The 16,374-nt window shown below is 48.4% G+C and overlaps 1 protein-coding gene, 1 long non-coding RNA gene and 1 other non-coding gene across 7 annotated transcripts in view; 1 reads left to right on the forward strand and 2 right to left on the reverse strand.

The window, feature by feature from the left end:
- Positions 1–1,187: 1,187 nt before the first annotated feature.
- Positions 1,188–4,015, reverse strand: LOC122902397. The gene is made up of 2 exons (XR_006383802.1): positions 3,927–4,015; positions 1,188–1,549 (listed from the first exon to the last, which is right to left on the reverse strand). It is a non-coding gene; the product is annotated as an uncharacterized LOC122902397 (long non-coding RNA).
- On the reverse strand, positions 1,649–1,718 carry LOC122898323. Its single transcript, XR_006382990.1, has one exon. It is a non-coding gene; the product is annotated as a small nucleolar RNA SNORD123 (small nucleolar RNA).
- A 423-nt stretch (positions 4,016–4,438) lies between the features above and the next one.
- Positions 4,439–16,374, forward strand: part of SEMA5A (semaphorin 5A) — a 468,307-nt gene continuing 456,371 nt past the window's right edge. For 4 of the 5 annotated variants that reach the window (XM_044233900.1, XM_044233929.1, XM_044233920.1 and 1 more), the window contains exon 1: positions 4,439–4,893. The gene's annotated coding sequence lies outside the window, so the exon portion shown is untranslated. Of the gene's footprint in view, positions 4,894–14,647; positions 14,763–16,374 lie in introns of those variants that run through there. The other variant, XM_044233910.1, reaches the window with a different exon arrangement.

Here is a 16,374-nt window from a genome sequence, read left to right on the forward strand (position 1 = left end):
TTAACCACAAAGAAAAGGCAAAATATTTCCAAATTTCAGACTACGTAGGTCTTCTGGATACATAGCTAAAGTAAAACGCAGTGTCTTTTGTTAATAGGCCCTTACTGGAAGGGAGATGAATTACTGAACCTTTCTAAGTCAAAAATAGGTGAGTGAGCCCTTCTTGCTGAAGGCATGCCCTGGCTTCTTAGCCTTCAGCTTGGCCAGGGCTCCCCTGAATGGGGTATGAGATGTTTTTCTTTTCTTTTAAGAAAATTTTTAAAAAGATTTTATTTATTTGAGAGAGAGAGAGAGAGAGAGAGAGAATGAGCCAGAGAGACAGAGAAGCAACAGGGGGAGGGAGAGGGGCAAAGGGAGAAAGCAGACCAGCCCCCCAAGAAGGGAGTCCAATGCAGCGATGGTGGAGAATCCATCCCAGGACCCTGAGATCATGGCCCGAGCCCAAGGTAGATGCTTAACCGGCTGAGCCACCCAGGCACCCCTATGAGGTGTTTTCCACTTGTGGATTTCATTCAAGAGAGTTCAGGGGTGAGCAGAGCCCCTGTCTTGTCTGTGGGCTCTGTGGCTCTGTGTCAGCTTCTGGTGTACAAGGGCCATTGGCAAAGCATGTCTGTTTGACAAAGACACGGGGAGCTGGAAGCAGACTCTGGATGGACCTGGGTGGAAAGTCAGACTCGGAGAAGGGGAGAGGAGGAGTGTCTAGGGCATGGCCTGGCAGAGAGCTGGAGTGCAGGCGCACATGTAATTAACCTCATCCTTGCCTTGAAGGCACCTGCACTTTGTGCCATGCCCATCTGTGTTCATGGTCAGGTGTGCTGGTAGTGTTTTCTATCTCTTCTGTCTTGGTTTCCAGGCTGCTGTTTTTGAATAACACTGGCCTGCTTGGGGTGGGGCGTGTTGCAGTGGGGGGAGCTACGCTAAAGGGGGCGATGAGCCTTTCTTGGGCAAAAGGACCCAAAAGAGCTTCTGGTAAAGCTCAAGGGACTTGAGTCTGGGCCGAAGGCTCCCTGAACTGTCCTCACTTAGTGATTCTTCATCGGTCAAACTGAAGTTTGCATCGTCTGTAGCCCTCTTCACGGATCTGTCCATACTTCAAATACAGGAGCAAAAAGCGGCCCAGGCAGATTTCATAAAATGGCTCATCATTTTACCCTTGTTCGGCCCTCTAAAGACAAAAACGGATGGGGTTTTTGATCTAGCAGTTTTATTAATTCTTAAAGGCCACGGATCCAAACGAAGGAAAACCCGAGAAAAAGAACACCGGTGGTTGACGACTGTACTGTACCCGCCCCCCTTATCTACAGGAAAATCCTGTGAAGGATTTCTTGTATCCCGTAAACGCCCAGAGGCCATGATTTCCCGGACTTAGATTTTTCATGATGTTAATACAATCTCGTCCACTCATTAAAGATCACGAACATCCAGGGTTCCCTGGGGCACTCCTGACCCACAGCGTCTTCAGCACCTCTTCTGGGTGGTGGTTGTGGTGGTCTGTCCAGCCCCCTCCTGGCTTTGCTCCGCTGCACAGGCCGGGTCACGAGCAATGTGGCTGGAATTCAGTTGGAAGGGAGGAAGGGAAAGATGAGACCAACTGGTCACTTAATCTCGGAGACAGAAGAGACCCCTCCTATCCCCACGAAGAAATTAAGGTGAATCAGGAAATGGATGGCGTTTTTCAAGTCACATGAATCAGCGCCCCAGGGTTCATCATTTTCACCGAGTGTTTGGCTAGGTTTCTCGTCTTGTTTACATTATGTGCCTGGCTCATCAGAAACCGTTCAGGGAGAGCTAGAATTTTATCTTGAAAAGAAGAGAACTCAACAGTTTTGTTTGGAAATTATCACCTCTAGTTTCACAATGTGATGAGAAGCAGCCCCATGCAGGAGGAAGTCCTGCGGGGGACGACTTTAGAGGGAAATTTTTTTTTTTCTTTGGGAAAAAGAATATCTGTGAATTCTTTAAAACACTTTTATTTGGAAAGAGCCTTCTGTGCTGGGCCCCGGCAAGGGTCTCACCTTAACCTCCTATCTCCTTCATGCTAAGTGAAGACACACTTGCCAGCAGGTTGGTCCAGCCCCAGATGAAAAGATCAGCTCAGAAAAATAAAGGCAGTTTCCCCAGATCACAGGGTGAAATCACACCCTCAGTTTGGGTCCATTTCACTCTAAACTAAGGAGGCACTCTCTGTTATTTGGTTCCCTCCCTCCTTCTCATTCTTGTTATTAATTTGTAATTCATTATCAGGAAATACACATATTTTAACAATGCTTCCTTATAGCTTGTAAGTTGCCTATAAAACTGACTCCCCCCAACATAAAGTTACATATTAAACATTATGCTATGATCCTTCCTGGGTTATGGTGTAGAAGTCTATTTTCTTCCCACTGCTTAAGTCTCAACGTGCCAAGAATTTTTTTTTTTTTTTTAAAGTGTACTTGTCTTTTAACTATAATGTTGAGGGGCAATGACAAAAATTAGCTAAACACATTTGGGTCCTAATTTCTACCTCTGTTTCCTGGTGGCTGTAGGCTCCACAGGTCCACTCACTCAAGGGCTACAAGGTCAAGTGTAAGGCAGTGTTGTGCCCTCCCCACTCCTCCCCTCCCCCCAGTTCCCCAGGAACAGAGCAGTCAGGCTAGACCTTGGCCAGCCTCCTCTTCCCAAGGAGGGATCCTAGGCTGCTGTGCCACGTAGGCAGAAGAATCAATGGGAAAGTCAGGAAGGAGCTAGTGTCCTGCGCGCTGGGCACAGAAACAAGAAGTTAAGCTTTTCATTAAGGCTCTAGGATCCTGGCAGCTGTCCTGCACCAGGCTGAGGGCCCCTGGCACCGCAACCCAGGGGAGAATGCTTCTACAAAGAGGCCCTGGGACACTGACATTTCCTCTGAATGTCTTACAGGAAATCCGAGTGAGGGCTAGAGTACCCACAGCAGCTCTGCCACTCGTGGGAGGGAGAAACTGGAGGCTTGGGGCTGGGCTTCCTTCCATGCAAGCCTTCAGGACTGCTTTTATTTAGTTCTTATTATAAGACTACTTCATTTGGAAATGTTCTATAAGGACTGTGAAGACAAATCAGCATCACTTTGTATTTCTATTGTTCTCCTCTTGGAGCTGGGTGAGCCATGCCACCTTCCAGACAGGAAAGTGTTTTTTGTTTTATAGATGGGCTCCATGGCACAGTTTAGGCACACTGGGCCCTTCCCCGCGTGACAAATCCCAAGAACCAGACACTGGAGTGGGTTTGTCAGTGAGGGCCATAGGGGTATCCTATGTCACTGCGGTAAGAGGGGACGGCGGCGGGGGTGTTCATGCGTTTCCTTATTCAAGGGAAACTTGAAAGCCACCCTCTGAGGCCGAGATGAAAAGAAAAAAAAAAAAAGGCCCGGGATAGCGTTCCCCACCCCCATCCAGAGGGAAAGGGTCATGCGCAGCCCTTCAGGGTTCCAAAGGGAAGCTTTGCAACAAAGTATGAAATTCTAGGCGTTTTGAAAGGTACTATGCTTTCCAATCATGACTTTTCACTTTAATACTTGCTCCATAAGGCCGTCAGATCCGGCGAAAGTGCAACAAGTAACATTTAGTCCAGAATTGGACAAGTTGACTTTGTCCGTCCAAGGGTTCCTTTCTCAGCGCTCAGCGTGGCTACGTGGGGACCCCCTGACTTGCCTCCCTGGCTTGGTCGGATTTGTTCATTTCTCTAACTTCTTTCCACTGAAATCCGGCCGAACTAGCCGGGAGGTGCACCCTAAAATAGCTTCTCCAAGAACCCGAAGCAACTCTCCCGGTCTTTTAAAGTTTCCAGCTCAGAACACTCATGTGGATGTCACACAAAACGAACAAAATCACAAACGCCGAGTCCGGGAGGCCCCGGCGGCCCCTGCCCACCCCCACCACAAGGCCGGGTTCCGCCTGGGGACGCGCACGTACCTGGAGAAGAGGCCGGCAGGGTGGGCGCGCCACGTCTCGGGTCTCAGCCCGCGCAGCCTCCGGCCCTTTATACCGCGCCCTCCCCCCACCCGCCGCCGCCTCCCCCCCCCACCCCAGCCAGCAGCCACGTATGAACGGCCGGATTGGGGGGCGGGGGAGCCACAAAGGTCTGTGCGAGGTGGGGTACAGGGAATCCCCGAAAGTCAACGCTCGGGCGCACTCGCACTAAAGAAGGAGAGGGGGTCCTGGAGTACAGGGGCCGCCGGGGCGAGGGTGGGGGGGCGCGTCCCGGGAAGGGCAGTGTCGGGGGGCGGGGCCCAGGGAGGTCAGGCGCGGGGTGGGGCGCTCGGGTTTCACCCGGGCTGGGAGGGGAATAGGAGGCGCGGCGGAGGAGGCGGGGCAGGGGCGGGGCAGGGGCGGGGCGAAGCTGCTCCGCGCTCCCCTCCTGGCGCTCCCCGCCCGCGCTCCCCGCTCAGCTCTACTCGCCGGGAAGGCGGCGCCGGCGGCGGCTGCTCTCGCTGCGCCGGCTCCCGCGCGCTGTCCTCGCACCGCGGGTGGGCTCCGCAGCCCCCTGCCGGCCGCGGCCCGTGCCGGGTGGCGGCTCTCACCCACCGCCTGCCCTCGGCCGAGGGCGGCCTGGCCCGTGTGGCCCTTCCCGGGGGCTCCCCTCTCCTACCCGTGGCTCCCTTTTGGAGCTGGCTGGGGCACCCAACTTTGGCTTTCCTCGCCCGTCGCCCCCGCTGGGCGCGAACCTGGTTACCCACGGCCCAGCTGCGCGCCCGGGAACCGTGCGGCTGGCGCTCACACCGACGTCCCCAGCCCGGAGCGCGGCGAGTGGCGGGTGGCTCTGGGGAAGTGGCAGGGGGCGGCGGCCGCCGCTGCCCCGACTTCCCTCGCGGGTGCACTGAAGAGGACCCTCCGAGCTGCTCCGGGGCCCCAGGCGCATGAGGAGCGCGCCTCGCACCTGGTGAGAGACCCCCGCCCGGTCCCCGCGTGGCCGTGTCCGCAGCCCCGACCGTGTCGCGTTCTGGCCGAGACCCGGGGGGCGGCAGTGGTCGGCGGGCGGGTCGCGTCAGTCTCAGGTAGGGTCAATCCGCAGGCGCTGGGCGGGGGACAGCCAGTGGCTGTGTGTACAGGATTAGGACTACCGTCCGTGCGGGGTACCCACAGTTGAGCTAGTGCACGGGCTGGAAGTTTGTGACCCTGTCTTTGCCGGGGTCGCAGCGTGCCGAGGTAAGGAGCGGAAGCGACGCGGTGGGCGACCTGGTAGTGGACGAGGAGGGACCCCCACCCAACACCTCGGGAAGGTGCGCAGTAGGGCTTTGTGCGCGCACCCAGCGCGCGTCCAGGAGCGCACTCGGGAGCGATGCACGGGGTCCGGAGGGCTTGGGCTTCGCAGCCCTGCCGGCTGGGCAGGTTCTCCTGTTCGAGTTACAGGGGTTTGTCCGGGCGCGTGAGAAACCGGGAGGCAGTGGGACTTGGGCTCAACTCCGCCAAACGCTTTGGTTAATGAGGGAAGATGAGGCTGGGGATGATGGGGCTCGGCGACGCCTGATGGGTTGCAACCCGGCGAGTCCCTTTCTGCGGGCGTCTAACGCGGCTGCACGGTTTCGCATCCCCTGGATCAGGGTTTCGGGGCCGGAGGTACATTTGGGCCCCGGAGGGAAACCGGTCTTGATGCGATGTGCGGGGAACTGTCGCCGAGAAGTGCAGTGGACTCGCTTCCCGCGGCGCCCAGTGCCCGGCCCTCCGCAGTCGGGTCGGGATTCCTAGGGCTTTGGCGGGAAGCGCGTTCACCTCCTCGCCCTTTTCTTGCTTTGTACCTGGGTGCAGCGGCTCCGAGTTGGGATTTAACTTTCCTGCGCCTGCGGCGGCCGGGGGATTGCCGGCAGGGGGCGCTGAGAGCGAGCGCTAGAAGCAGGAGAGAGGATGCTGAGAGCAGTTACTCCGGCCTGGGTGAGTGGGTGGGGGTCCCAGTCAGCAAGCAGCCGGACCGGGCAGATCTTGCAATGATTTCACAGCGAATGAAGGGGAGGGGAGCTGATCCGTTAACCACGGGGAGCTTTCAGCCTTGCTAAGAGAAGGGACTGGAAAGATGGTGGCCAAACACAGGTCATCTGGATAAAGGTTCGTAACAGAGACAAACGCGTCCCTGCAAACTCTTCCTGTCTGTGCCTCTGTCTTCCTCCTTGTGAGTATTTACTAGAAAATAAATAACAACAACAGCAATAATAATAATAATAATAATAATGTGAGTTAGGATTAATGCTGACAAGATTTTGTTCCTTAGGAGCTCCTTAGTTAAAATACGAGGAGTAACAAATGGTTTTTGCACCTTGTTTTTGAGAAGTACAATCATAGGTCTCAGCTTATGCAGAAAAGCTCCGTCGTAATGGCCAAGTTTGGAAACAGCAGATATGTTATTAATTTCACTGTTAGTCTTTCCTAAGTAGACACAGAAAGACAAGAACAGTCTTTACTTAGGGAAGATTTTTAAACACCTAATTAGGATTGCTAAGTTAATTGCTGATCGTGCCAGTTTTATTAATGAAGAATGGGTGATGTTTACCGTGCACTACTTGGAGTGACCAGTTCACAATTTTAGTTCAAGAAGATAGCACCTTAAATTGTGTTATCACTTAAACAACTCTTCTTGTCTATGCCTGTATTTATACCAAATGAAAGATGGATTTTTTTTCCTTATTTCAACCATTTTCTAGTTTTGTTTGGGGGGGAAAAAAAAGCAGCCCAAGATGTAATGGTTTGGGCCAGTTGAAATACAGATTTTCTTTTCCCTTGAGTTTCTTTCTTGTAAAAACTTTGCCACAAAATCGCGCTCATCTGTTGTGTTGCAAGGTCACCTAGTCATTTGCACACTCTTGCACCTGAGGGATGAGGAACTGGTACCTGTTTTTACATGCTTTTAGCTTATGCATACTTGCCTTAATAGGGAGAAGATGGATGATGCTAATCGTTTTATGCCTTGTGCGAATTGCACTAACTTATTTGGTTGTTTTAATGGCGAACAGCTGCAGGAGCCCTGCTGAGAGCAAAGACTTTGGTCTCCTGGGTGGTAAAGCCTGTCTCTGTCCAAAAGTTTTTGAGATGTGCAGAATCCGGTAAAAATAAACCTGCATTCTTCACTGCCGCTTCCTTTTACAATTATTTCTTCACCATGTCTGGACGGAATGAAACAGAAACAGTGTAGTGGCTGTTAAAAGTTGTTGGCTCTGGGGCCATAAGAAATATATGCACATTGATGTAAGCTTTTGCCTAAGCTTTAGACGGTGCACAAACGTTTTGAAGACCGATGCATGGCTTTGCAGTGAGAAGTTTTGCTTGAGAGGCACTTAACACTCTTAATTCAGGGACAAATGTTAAAACCACAAAACTTTTCTTTGTTGCACGCCAGCTCCCTGGGACTGTTGAATGCTGCTGATGTTAGAGCTGCTTAACTGGACCACTGCCCAGTCTTTATTAACTTGATCATTATTTTGAGTGATTCCAAATGTCTTTCTTGTTGGTTACAAAATCACTGAAATGGAGGCTTTGCTTCTGATAAAAAGACAGCAAAGTGGGGGAGGGGTAAAAAGAACTTTGCTAAATGGCCAAAGGTATAAAGGCATTCCATTTTATAAACAAGTAATCGTGAACTCTAGAAATAGCTAAGTAAAGAAAGTAATCCCAGCGAGAAGGATTGCCTTGCAAATCACGTAGTTTGTAAGATAGAACAATTAATTAGTATATAATATGTCTGAGTCAAGGCCTCCATTTCTTTAGCAATATAGGTACAGTGTTTGAGAAAAGTAGTCCTACATCCCGCCGCAAGTCCTCCATAATTCTTGATTCTAAAATTATACCAAAGTTGTATTTAAAAATGCTCCTGAAATTGTTGCTATAGTTACTCAGACAAATTGCTTACAGTATAATTATAACACCAAGGTGACAAATTTTTATGTTTAGTGTTAAATAATTTTTAAAATGTTAATTACAGTGTCTAACAAATTGAGTTACACCCAAGTGCAAAGTGTGTGGCGTGCAACCTTGTACATTTCTGTCCACCTGCATCTGTTTGCAGATTTGCACAGAGAAAGCGAACTATTTTCTTAAGTACTGAGATGAATATATTTAAGTGCTTGGAGTTGTTTGTACTGTCTTTGTGTAGTTATTGACAACACATTTTCACATATGTTTCCGGCAACCCTTTAAAATCGAGATGCAGAAGTTTTGTTGAGAATTACTGTTTTTTAATCTCTCTGCTTGCTGCCTTGTAGAAGTGATCTGCTGTAGATAGGGGGCAATCTGCTGTCTCTGATCCCTGCACAAATGGGTAGCATCATAATGATAAATTCAACACGTGACGCGAGTAGCTCATTCAGAAGCAATCTGAAGAGGCAGCTTTTGGTATGCTTGATAAATGCATCGCTTATTTCTGTGATGAATTTGTTAGCTGGATATATAAAATCAATTTCTAACAGCAAGACAGGAAGAAAAAAGTTAGAGTGGACTGGAATATACATAGATAAACTTTTCACTCTCAATGAGCCTACCAAAATGAAAACTTGATCCAAGAGAAGATAGTGTGTAAGCAAATTATTATAGCGTACTAGTAACAATACAATCTATGCCATCTAAAGGTTGCAGAACTAAGATCTACCTCTGAATTTCAGAGTATTTGGAAGCCCGGCAACTTCAAAGGCAAGTTACATTTCACCTGGGTTATGACATTGATAACTACGATTAACCCAACAGTGGGCTCAAGAAATGTTTTCAAAGGAATTGCTGTTTTTTTTCTTTTTCCTTTTTCTTTTTCTTCTTCTTTTTCTCTTTCTTTTCCTTCTCTTCCTCCTCCTCCTTTTTTTTTTCTTGTCCAACATGAATGGTTTTCTGACAAGAGCAAAGATGGTCATACTTTAGTTCCTTTTCCTGGGTTTTGAAATATACTGGCATAGTACTGTTGTTTTGGAAGAAAACAAAATCATTCCATTCTTTGCTTTTTTTCCCCCTACATGTGTTTGAATTGGTTTCCTGATGAATATTGAAAAACACTGTATTCTGAAGAGAATACGTTTTTCTGGGCCTGAATATCTTTTACTTCTGGAAGGCCATGAACCTACTAATCCCTTATCTTCCCATCTTTCATTCCTTATTTGTTGCTGTATCTCTGGGATTGGCCATCCTGCGGCTCATGTAAGATGATGAGGAAGTATATGTTGGAGCAGTTTTATTTTATGTTGCATTTTTATGTACCTTTGTGAGTAGATCGTATTACTGCAATAGGTAATTCAATTACAGATACGTATGATAAATAGCCAGGAGAGTGATGGTATCAGAAGCCAGCTCTACTGGAGAAATAATGCTGTATTTGCTGAAATGTGAAATTAAATAAGTTCTAGGCAAGTGACAATCAGAACTGAGCAAGGACAAATTGTTCACAGGAAATAGAGCCTCTTTCATCAGTTTAGATTTACCCAACATTTGACAACGATTTATGATGGGCCTATGCAAAGAAAAGCAGAGTCAAAAAAAGTAGTAAGAATTCTGCTAAGCGGTTTCTGTTGAGTCGTTTGCAAAATCATCACACGGCCAGCGCTTGGCTTAAACTTCCCGGAAGAAATGCGTTCCAACCGACTCCAGAAAAAATTCCACACAAAGAATGGCCCTTTCTGTCGCAAAACTGGAGATGTGGCTTGTCTGGGAGAGGGCACCCGAAAGCTGATCGCAGCTGCCAAGGATGCGGCTGCCTGGTTCGCCTAGCGTGCTGCCAAGGGAAGGCTTCGGAGGCCAGGGACAGCGACGGTTGGCCGTCCTGCAACCCAGTCGATTTTAGCATCACCACTAGGGTCTAGGATTTCTGTTCCAGGACCGAGATTTCCATCTGCTGTACAACTCTCTTGAATTTAAAGCTGACAACATTGTAACTGGTGGCCTAAAGCAACAACGATTCCTCTGGATATTAAACTCCCTTTGTTCAGCAGACACTGGAGTTAAGCCTTTGTTAATATCCACTGACCTGCAGTAAGAACTAAATAAGAGCTTGTTTCTAAGACGTCTGTCATGGAAGTTCCTGGGGGCCATAGCTATGGACTTGACTTTAAGAAAGTTGGAGGGCAACTCGGTTTGGAATGATGACCAGAAGTCCGTGGTTTTATAGAGCTGCTCGCCTGGTCAGGATGTTGGTAGATGTTCTGTTGAGGTCCCTGCACAAAGTCTGCAGGTGCGACGTACAGGTGGACTCGGACATGGCTGAGCCTCGGTGCTGGGTCTGGGTATGAATCCCACGTCTGCGTCGGGTCTTTGGGTCTTTACAGAAACAGATACTCCAGAAGAAAAAGAGGAGGAGGAGACAGGAAGTGTGGTGGGCGTTCTCTGCAAGAGTGTTAGGGTGTTAGAGCCTCAGCAATGATGACACGAAACACACCTCCAGAACTGAGTTAGGGCCCAGAGGACGGGTCAAGGGGACAAGTCCTTGAATCTGCACAGAGTGATAGAACTAAGCCAGCAGGACTAGCTGCCTACTGTGTGTGGGGTCAGGGCTTGTCCCATTGTAGCTGCCTAAGTGCAGGATGGGTTTCCGGGCTTGGGAGCTGCCCTGGGCACTGGGCAGTGCCAGGTGGGGGCAGATGTACACTCCGGGCTGGGCAGTTTGACTTGGAAATTAGCATAAAAACACTTGATGTATTTTTTTCCCCTTAAGATTTATTTATTTATTAGAGAGAAAGAGAGCATGTGCATAAGCAGTGGCGGAGGGAGAGGAAGAGAAGCCGAGTCTGCGTCAAGATTGGAGTGCCGCCAGGGGCTTGATCTCAGAATTCCGAGATCCATGACAGAAGCCGAAACCAAGAGTCAGATGCTTGACCGCGGAGCCACCCAGGCGTCCCAAACACTTCATGTGCTTTAAGACATATATTAAAATGTAAAACATGGAAATTCAAGGATGTTGTTTACTCACTGAAAATAGCACTACATACAAAAAAATTCCAGGGAACGTGCTGTATCCTCATGACAGAGCTTCTCCCATTTACCGAGTTTTTGAAATTCTAGAGTATTTTAGAGACTGTGGTAGCCTTTCTTATTTTATTTCTGAGTTTAGGCCAATCAGCCTGGTCGCTTAGTGGAATTTATGGATTTAATAAGCTGAAACAGATGAGTGGATGAGCAGAATGCGATACAGTCCCACAACGGGTGAGTATTCAGCAAGCAAATGAATGAATTCTTGATCTGTGCTGCAGAACGTACGCTTAGTGAAAGAAGCTGGTCACTTTCCTAGCAAATGGAACGTCTAGAAAATGCAAGCCTGTAAAGACAGAATGCAGGTTAGTGGTTGCCTGGAGCTGAGGCTTTGGGAGGGACTGACAGTGGACGGGCAGATCTCTCTGGGATGATGGGAATGTTCTCCAACAGGAGTGTGGAGACACTCCTGCCATTCTGTACCTTTACTAAAAGTCACTGGATTGTATGCTTACAGGGAGTAAATTTTATGGTATATAACTTATACCTCAATAAAGCTGTTTTAAAAAGAAAAGGAATCTGGGACATAATCTCTGCAGTGAGAGCGCCGTGCATGGCCAGCAGCCCAAACAGATCCCGCCGCGAAGTGGAAATTATATTCCGGGTTTCGGTGATATTCACAAAAGCGAGTGCTGGGGCCGTAGGGTGCTCAGGTTCGCTTCCTGGGGGCTGAACTCGGAACTGTGATCTTTTATGAAACTGAGCAAAGTGAGGTTGTTTTGTGAATGAGGCCACGGAGCAGAATGAAATCACTCGATTAAACTAACCGGCCTGCCTAGCTGGTCACTGTCTGGTGCACCTGCGAGACTTCCCTTCTGCCAGTTTTGTTAGGTTGCAGGCTCTGGGCGGTCGGCGGGGTCGGGGGGGAGATCTTTCAAAACACAGAGTCTCCGGGTCACATCAGAGCTGCAGGGTCTGAACTCCCCGCGTATTGCTGTGCTGGTCAAACAGCGCTGCTTTCCTGCGACCGGGGAAAATCTCACGATGCCTGCTTCTGTGTCCTTGTACATTTTCTTCATAGGGCCTTTACTTCCACGGGTGAGGCGGGTGACGTCCAACAGCCAGACCCAGTGGCAGAACACTGGTTTTTAAATGCACAGGGAGGGCCTGAGTACTTAAAGGAGAGTGTGGTGGTGGTTGTTTTTCCCCTCTTTTAGCAGAAGAGTCATAGAATCACTTCTAGCTCTTTCTGTGCAGCTCTGATGAGTCCTGCAGTTAAAGCAGGACCTGAAATTAGGTGATGCGTAGAGATCCATGTGAATTGCCTGTAATTTCCTTGCTCTTTGAGTGTTGTCTCTGGGTGGAAGTGTGTCTTCAGCTCTCCCTTCTTGTTCATTCCGATTTCCATCTGCCGAGGGCATCAACATCCTCTCTGCCTCCCGCTGTGGGGCGTCCTCAGCTCTCTCTTGGGCACCTTGCCCTCCCCACACCAGTTGGTGTCCACATGGTGACTTTCCGCGGGAGCGTTTAGTTTGGCACCGACTGTCCGATGTCCAGATAGACCCCGTATGGCTTTTGGGAGCTGGCTGGGACTCACCAGCCTCCAGGGCTCCTATGCCTCTCTCTGTGTAGTAATCAAGTATTTTTATCCAGCCCTGTGATGTTTTTGGGCAAGCATTTTCCAACAACGTCTCATTTCTTCAGTTCTTGTAGTTGCGTGCTGAAGCTGAAATTGTTGAAAGGTTCGGATCCTAGTGCAAGAGCTTTCCTGACCTCGTACCGATGTAATTTCTGATTGGGGTATTCTGAATCTGCCTCCTCCCAAACTGGCAGCCTAACTTAGACACAAATTAAGAGTAATATTTTTAAAATGACTATGTTTTTCTATTACCAGTCCTAATTTATGACTCACCCTTGGTGAGTGACAAGGGATAATTTTTGCAATTGCTTTAGTATTTCCTAATGCTTGTTGGAGGGCGAAGGGGTGGGTGACATTTTTATTTTTATTTTTAGACATTTTTATTTTTGATGTCACTTTTGATGGTTTTCATTGGTTAATAACGTACTGTTAGATGGGTACTTTTTAGCAGTTGTTTTCTGTTATTTTCAATGAGCTAACATTCCCCGGATTTCAAGGACAACTAGTTAAGCATTCTCTTCAACAGATTGACTGTGTACATGATTAGAGCAATTTCCATGTTGCTAGGATATTTAGTTTTGAAACACGAGGTATAAGAAGCGCTGTGCTGTTCTCCTGTTTTAAGACCTCCCTTAGAATAACTGTTGATTTGTGTTGGATCTGATAGCTGGGGGAGGGGGAATCATGAGAGTAACACAGAGTGTTATACAGAGAATGGCGTGAGACATTGCCCTCAATGGGGAAAGTGTATTAGACCCTTGCTTTGGATGCTTTTTTACTTTTTTTCCTAAACCATTTCTTTTTCTGGAAAGCATCCAAATGGTAACATCAAATATTGATTTTGGACACTAAAATCTATAGGATCCTAACTTTACTCAGGCAGCTGGGAGCACAGGGGAAAACCTGGAATGTTCACTCTACAGCCTGGGGCTCTGCCGTCCCTTCTATCTGCTGACCCCACCTTACCTTACATCCTGTCAGTGCTCTGAGATTTCAAACTGGGGGATCTTTGCTAACCTGTCAGTGAAGGAGAATGCCTTTAAAGTCTGATCTAGGAGGCAAAGATAGGCAGTTCCATTATTTAAGTTTGAGATTTCTGGGCTGTATGTATAAAAGAAAGGTCATGTTTTCAGAGCGGGGGTCCGGTGCCCAGATGCTCAGTGTGGGAAGGAGAGTGTTGAACTCTGGTTTCCTCCCGGTTCCAACAGAGCTGCTCCTCAAATGTCCTTCTATGGCTTTTTCAATTTCTCTGCTAATCCAGCAGGCTTTTAATTATTATGTTTCTCCTTCCCCAGAAAGTTTGGAGCGGAGCTGAGCTCATAACACCCTCTGATTGACCCTATCATTTCTAACAGGACCCAGCTCACTCTCTTTCCCTTCCCTTCCTTTTCTGTGCCCTCCCCCACATGAAAGCGCTTTACCGGGTTTTGCCCTGGGTCTGGTGCTGTAAGGCGTCTCCACTACCTGACTCTTGGCTGAGGGGTTTCAGAGTTCCTGTCGATGTCCGCTGACCACAACAGACCTGTTCTCTTCCCCAGAATCTTGTTCCTGCAGGGTTCCCAATTGGCTTGCAGAGATCAGATCTCATCGAGGTCAGTTATGAGTGTCCCAGGAAGGTTAAGTTACGTCCCATCATTTGCTCCACTTCTCATGGTGCTCTCAAGCTGGGGAAAACTTGCTTCTGCTTATCAGATAACTGTAGAGAGGGAGAAACATTTGCTCCAAGACAGTAGGAACCCCTCTTTCCCTGGGTCACAGTCAGGATAGAAGGGATCCCAAGCCTTGGAGCTCTGCTCTCGGGCCCTCCCACTCTCCACCTTTGAATCCCTCCCATTCCCTTGGCCACTGGTCAGACCACCAAGGTGGTGCTCAGCAGGTAACCCAAACCCAGGTACCTCGAGTTAAAGTATTTTCTACTCTACCCCCCCCCCTTTTTTTTTTTACAATGCACGTCTTAAATTCGTGTTTTCCTCCAACTTGCTATAAGTAAAAAATACTCCCCTTGGATGTAAATTGTGCAGCGGTCAGGAGGCGGGGCTGGCGGTGGAGACGGGCGGTAGGGGGAGGGGAGCCCTGTGCAGAGAGTTGTGCAGGCCCAGGCAGTGATTCTTGGCTGTCTGTGCCTTCCAAGCAGACTCCAAAGTTAGGCCTGAAGCCAAATTTACTCTCCGTCTGCCAGCAGTGATGGAATCCCTAGGTCCTATCACCAGCCTGTGAAAAGAAATCATTCAGAAAACTGCAAGCTGGTAAGTAGGAATTGCAAAGATCCATTCACTTGAAAGCTTACGCCCGCAAATGTTATTTAACTTTGAACAATTTCTCCAGGCCCACCTGCTGGCTTTCCATCTCCTTGAGGTTTATCTTGGTGCCTAGGAAAGCCTGTGAAGGATTCACAGTGGGGATCTGATGGGACATGCCCCAGGGGTGATAGCAGCCAAAGGGCCTTCCTCAAGTCCCCCCACCTGGCTCATTCCTGACTTGAGAGTCTGTGCACTAAGTTCACGTCTCCAGAAATGCATGGAGTCATTGTAAATGCTTGGACTTCAGTCACTAAGGATACAAACCACAGGACTGTAGAGGGGAAGCCCCAGTCTTCATAGTAGTCAGATACCCTGTCAGTTAAAATACCTTGAAGATAATTTTTAAGAGTATCCACTGATGAATTAATTGTTTATTGAGGTAGGCACAAGGAAATCAATACTTGGAACTTGGACCATGGCTAAGGAGCGGAGGGACTTGACAGGAATGGAGAAGGGGCTACACAGAGTCATGTGCCATGGATTTTTAATTGGGAAGAAGTGGTCTATTTCCCAGTATTTACATAATATTTAAAGGGACTTTTTTTTTCCCCTATAGTGCAAATTATAACAAAAAAGAATCACACCCTGCAGACTCAAACACAATTTAGAATTGTATTTTATGTATTTCTTTTGGTTGCTAGAGAGGAGTCGTGCAGGCTTTGGGGTGAGTTTGGGATAGAGAAGTTCAGATAAACATTTTTCATTTGATCTTTGTGACCTTGAGTTTCTTGATAATCTTTCAGAAAATCCCAGGTGTTTTATTTATTTATTTATTTATTTATTTATTTATTTATTTGGGTGGTCAATTACTTTTCTCTTTTCTCTCTTAAGGGACTTAAGACTTCTTAAGCCTGGGATGGTAGATCAGAGAAGCTCAGGATGGTGCCAGCTGGCTTTCATGATGCTACATAGTGTCACCTTCCTGTTTGGGAGCACCCAGCTCCATTGGTGGGTTGGTTTGGGGGTCAACATGAAGGAGGGGCAGAGAAAGGAAACTATCACCCTGAATAATGGAGACCCCCCCCCGCCTTAGCCCCAGAGAATGTTGGTTTCATTTAGTCTTTCTTCCATTTAATAAAGTCTACACTGGCCTTTTCTGTCCTCTTCCTGTGTCCAAGATGACAATCATTTGCAAAAGCCCTGACCCTTCTTGTTTTCAGTGCACTTGTGATTCACAGAATAGCCCTGGAGCGCGGTGGTACAGTTTGCATGGGACCACAACGGCCCCCACGGGCTGGAACGCTGGCCAGGCTGCCCCTTGAGTGGGCACTGATGGAGCCCCTAAGTCACGGCTAGCAGTTCGCCCCCCGCTGGTGTGTGATCAAGTGTCTGTAGTGACTGGCGGTCGTGCATGGACCTGGATGCTGGTCGGTTTGGCCACTAAGTAGTAAGTGCTTCTCAGTGGGGTTTTAAGTTTTTGTTTTTCAATGAAAAGCTTACTTTCCCCCAAAGAACTGGCCATGGAGCTCAGGTTTCCAGCCTTAGGGTTGTGGGAAGGAGCGATAAGCGGGAAGAATAGGACGGTGATTAGAGGCTTGACAACATGGTTATCAAGAGG

Source organism: Neovison vison, chromosome 1 (genome assembly GCF_020171115.1).
Source record: "Neovison vison isolate M4711 chromosome 1, ASM_NN_V1, whole genome shotgun sequence".
Taxonomy (NCBI): Eukaryota; Metazoa; Chordata; class Mammalia; order Carnivora; family Mustelidae; genus Neogale; species Neogale vison.